The 5,272-nt window shown below is 39.9% G+C and overlaps 1 non-coding gene across 1 annotated transcript; it reads left to right on the top strand.

Annotated features, from left to right (window-relative positions):
* The first annotated feature begins 1,823 nt into the window (after nt 1-1,823).
* On the top strand, nt 1,824-1,931 carry LOC128193404 (small nucleolar RNA R71). The gene has a single exon (XR_008244625.1). It is a non-coding gene; the product is annotated as a small nucleolar RNA R71 (small nucleolar RNA).
* The last annotated feature ends 3,341 nt before the right edge of the window (nt 1,932-5,272 follow it).

Below are 5,272 nucleotides of genomic sequence, written 5' to 3'. Positions count from 1 at the left end.
GAGCACGAAACACAAACTGGTCCTCAGATGGATGTTTCATGGCATCAAGGATATTAAAACGAATAGCAATATCACCAAACTCCATTGACAATGTACCAGCATAGACATCAATTTTAGTTCGTGCAGTTTTCAAAAATGGTCTCCCTAAGATAATTGGGGCAGACCCACGGGAAAATCCTTCCTCCATTTCAAGAATGTAAAAATCAGCAGGAAAAATGAGTTCTCCAACCCTAACTAAAATATCCTCTGTGTAACCAGTGGGATGGGCAACACTCTTATTTGCTAACTGTATTACCACACCCGTTGGTAGAAAAGTTCTAAGAGAAAGAGATTTAAAGGTTGAAAAAGGTATGAAATTTATGGAAGCACCCAAATCAAGCATGGTATTCTCGAATTTGTTATTTCCAATAATGCACAGAATGCAGAATGTACCTGGGTCTTTGCATTTTTCAGGAATCTGAGGTACAACTTTACTTATCAGTGCAGATACATTTCTGCCCATGCTCACTCTTTCATTTCCCTTTATCTTCCTTTTATTGGTGCATAGCTCCTTCAGGAATTTGGCATATCTGGGAATCTGCTTTATGGCATCGAGCAGAGGTATGTACACCTCTACTTTCCTGAAGGTTTCCAATATCTCCTTATCCACCTCTTCCACATTTTTTCCTTGAATAACTTTAGGGGGGAATGGAAGAGGGATAGGCTGGTGTTGCATGTCATGAGAAGTGATGGGGGTGGTGTAGGTGGCAGAAGAAGAAGAAGAAGGTCCACCTGAAGAAGAACAACCACCAGAAGAGGAAGAAGGTCCACCTGCCTCAAATGTCCTAGTAGGACCTGCCTGGTCATCCTTTCTCTGAGAGGCAGCAAGTGTAGGTGCAGGTGGTGGCACAGTGGGCACAACAATTTGCTTCCCAGATTTGAGGGTGATGGCACTGACATTTTCATTTCTAGGATTTTGAACAGTCTGAGAAGGCAATATGTCCGAATTTTTCGACTGTGCTTGATTTAGCTGTATGGCCATCTGTCCCATCTGATTAGTCAAGCTTTGGATGGAAGCTTTTGTCTCCTAGATTGAGGCCCTTGTTTCTTGCTGAAATTGCATGTTTTGAATAGTGATCTGCTTCACCAACTTCTCTAAGGTAAGCTCAGACGAAGAAGTGGAAGGTTGGGAAGCTGGCTGGGCAGGAATCTTTTGCTGTTGCCTTTGAAATCTCTGAACAAGAGGAGGCACATATCTATTAGGACCTACAGCATTCTGAAAATGAGGTGGTTGTTGTTGTTGTTGCTGATGATGATGTGGACCATTGTTCCATCTAAGATTAGGGTGATCCCTCCACCCTGGGTTATACCTGTTGTTGGACAAGTCATAGTTTTGCTGTTGTGGTTGCCTGTTATTGTAGATGTTTGTAGAATAAGCTTGAGGCGTATCATGAGCAATAGGGTGCTACACAGAAGAACATGCATCTGTATAGCAGTCACTAGAAGGACATATAGGACACAGTCGTGCAATAGATGCAAATGGAGGTGCTGGCCTCTGGTTGGATGTAAGATGTGTCATCAAACTCACAAGAGAATCAAGCTTGGTTTCCAACTTCCTATCAGCAGATGATGAAGACTGGGTAGCAATGTCCTGTACTCTCCTCACCATAATGGCATCACTTCTAGTGCTAAACTACTGGGAGTTGGAAGCCATCTTCTCTATCAAGTGCCTGGCTTCAGCAGGTGTCGTATCTCCTAGTGCTCCACCATTGGCAACATCAATCATACTCCTATCCATGTTGTTGAGGCCTTCATAGAAATACTGGAGAAGGAGTTGCTCAGGTATCTGATGATGAGGACAACTTGCACAGAGTTTCTTGAATCTCTCCCAGTACTCATATAAGCTCTCTCCACCAAGCTGCCTAATCCTAGATATGTCTTTCCTGATAGTTGTGGTCCGGGATGCTGGGAAAAACTTCTCCAAGAACAACCTCTTCAGATCATCCCAGCTGGTGATGGATCTAGGCGCCAAGCAGTATAACCAATCATTTGCTGCATTTTCTAATGAATGAGGGAATGCCTTTAAGAAGATGTGATCTTCAGGAACATCATGAGGTTTCATCGTGGAACAGACAATGTGGAATTCCTTCAGATGCTTATGCGGACACTCACCTGCAAGGCCATGAAACTTGGGCAACAAATGGCTTAGTCCAGTCTTGAGAACATATGGCACCTCCTCATCAGGATATTGGATGCAAAAGCTTTCATAGGTGAAATCAGGTGTAGCCATCTCCCTAAGAGTCCTCTCGCGAGGTGGAGGTTGTGTCATATTGTTCTCAGTGTGAAAAATAACAAAATCAGAATCAGAATCAGGTGCAGATGCAACAGATATAGTAGATGCAACAGATCCAGTAGATGCAGTATGCACAAAGTACGGAACAATAGATGAAGAATAAGAAGTCGAATGTAAAGTCTCTAATGGAACTGACTCAAAAACAGACTCTAAAGATAAATTCCTAGAATGCCTAGCTAATCTATGAAAAGTCCTATCAATCTCAGGATCAAAGGGTGGTATGGGTCCAGGATTGCCCCTAGTCATACAATAAGTCACAACACCCTACAACCATGAAACGATAGCACAACAATTTCAAACACACAAAACAACCTAAGCAAACAAAACACACATACTCAAACATACAAGACAAAACATATACTAACAAACACACAACACACAAACACAACAAAAGACCTAAAACCAAACCGTTGGTCCCCAGCAATGACACAAAAATTTGATGCGGCTGTCGCGGCCCATCAAATTTGATGTGCAAATAAATGCAGTATAGTGCTAGGAAGTGACTCCTAGGTTCTCTCTCAAGGACCAAATGTGGTTTGAGACTTAGGTCAAACACACAGTGGGGGAGGGGGGGTTTGAAAGTGTTTTTGCAAGGAAAATTAAATTAAATTAAAATTTGAAATTAAAGACAACCAAAAATAATTAAAAGCAATGATAGAAATCTGCAAAACATAAATATCGAACGGTCCTACAGTATACCGAACGGTCTTAACATTGAGACCGAACGATCTCTAATTCAACAAAATAGAAATGAGCAAAACACGAAAGTCGAACGGTAACGTAAGCAAAAGATGAAGGGGGTCGTTCGGTCTCTAACAGACCGAACGATATTACAGTGTAAAAGCATACAAGCTAAAGGAAAATCAGACAAGGCGAATGGTATAGACAACGAGCGAATGGAACTGTAAACGGAAAACTAAATGCAACCGAAACATACAAACACAAGCCGAACGGTATTAAGTAAATGCAGCAACAGTAAACAAGAAAAGCATAGGAGATCGAAAGCGACCAAACGGTCCTAACAGCAAGCGTGAGCAGACCGAACGATCTATAAGATAAAGAAGTTCAGAACTGAACGGTCTAAATGCAGTGATCGATCGGTATAAACGCAACAGCAGTAAAATAGAGAAATGCAGAAAATGAAACAGTGCAGTAGAAGGAAATGAAATCTGGCAAGCTTGTAAACATTGCAAAATGAAGGCTCATGAATATAACAATAGCAGTAACACACAACGGTAAATTGGAACAATAAAATGAAGTTAAAATTGGAAGGAAAATTAAGCACAAACACAAGAACGTAATTAAGAAATGACATTGCAGAAATGAAACATAAATTCGAAAATGAAACTGACTGGATCCAAAATCTAAAGGTGAAAACGGGATTGGATACGAAAGGCAATGCGTAGATGAAAATGAAGATTCAACAACATTAAATGAAGGTGCTATGAAACATAAAAGCAAGAACGTAAAGTGGAAATTGTAATTAAAATAGAGAAGATTCAATACATGAAGATAAAAAATGAAGAGAAAGAAAAACATAAACCTCCCCAAAAAGGGGAAGCAGAAGAACAAAAACCAAGCTTGAAATCCTAGAGCATAAACATAAGTGACGGATGGAATTGAGAGAAAGCTCCCCAAAGACAAATACGTAGTGGTGGCTGGGAGACTGATGAGTCAATATTTTCTTGACTTCACCTAGTTTATTGTGCTAGAATTAATCAGGGAATTGTGCTTAAATGTCCGGTATTTTTCCGTTTTTGCTAATTGTGCTTAATTTGACCAGAAGTTCTTATTTTAATTAATTTGAATTATTTGAGTTTATTATGTTCATTATTGATTGCAGGAAAACTTTTGGAGATATATTTTGGGGCATTAGGAAGAATGCAAATAAATTCAAGACTCTCCACATAGATATTTTAGAATTAATTAAATTGTAATTTGGTAGTTTAGAATTTTTGAATCAACTCTCACATTTTGGGTCAATTTTTGGTAAAGTAGACTACACCCAAAAGTGGAGGTGAATGACTTGGCACCTTAGGGTTTTTTGTGTGGACCCTTGATAACAGTTGAAAAACTGTTATTTTTATGCTTGAAATTGATACTAAAAGCAACCTTTAACCCTTAGAAACTAGCTTGAAATCATGCTTTTGTTCATATTTTCATAAATAAGAGAGCTGGACAGGTTTATGCTTGATTTCAGTGTTTTTGTGCAGGTTTTAAGGTGAATTTGGTGAAAGAAGTGAAGAAGGAGAGAGATGGAATCAGAAAAGACATCAAAAAGTGCAAAAGGAGAAGCCGCAACTGCCACTCAGCGGCAGTTTACCACTAAGCGGCACTCAGGAGTTCACGGGGGATCCGCTGAGGGGCAAAATGGCCGCTGAGGGGAAGAACCAAGCTCGCGCACTTACCGCTGAGCGGTAGTTTACCGCTGAGCGGTACTTTTATGGGCTTGGGCCTAATTTTTCTGTAATTTACGAATAATATATAAGCTTTAGGGTTTCCTAGGGTTTGTATCTTTGGCTGGGACGAAGCAAACACTCTCTTTTCCACCCCTTTGAAGGAGGATCTTGGATGCTCAGGCTACCTCTTCACCTTTCTAGGGTGTTATCTTTCATTCTTTCATTATTATTCATCTAGTTTCACCATGAATATGGTGAACTAAACCTTGTATTTTTGTTGGGGAATCAATGTAGTCTTGTGAAACTCTCATATATGGAATTTGTTTTTACATCTTATATTTAAGACCTATGCTTTCTTTCATCATTAGTTAGGATTTTTCCTCTTTGCTCAATGCTTGCTTTGTTTAACTCATTCAATGCATGATTAGTGATTTTGTCGATACGGGAACGTACGGGGAAGTCTAGATCCAGGGAATTTCTTCCAATAGTATATTGGTTGTCATTAAGCTCCTGCACTAAAAGAACTAATTATTAGGAATGC

This window comes from Vigna angularis, chromosome 7, assembly GCF_016808095.1.
Source record: "Vigna angularis cultivar LongXiaoDou No.4 chromosome 7, ASM1680809v1, whole genome shotgun sequence".
In the NCBI taxonomy this organism is placed as follows: domain Eukaryota; kingdom Viridiplantae; phylum Streptophyta; class Magnoliopsida; order Fabales; family Fabaceae; genus Vigna; species Vigna angularis.
The sequence above is the reverse complement of the archived record's forward strand: the minus strand, read 5'-3'. Positions and strand labels throughout refer to the sequence as shown.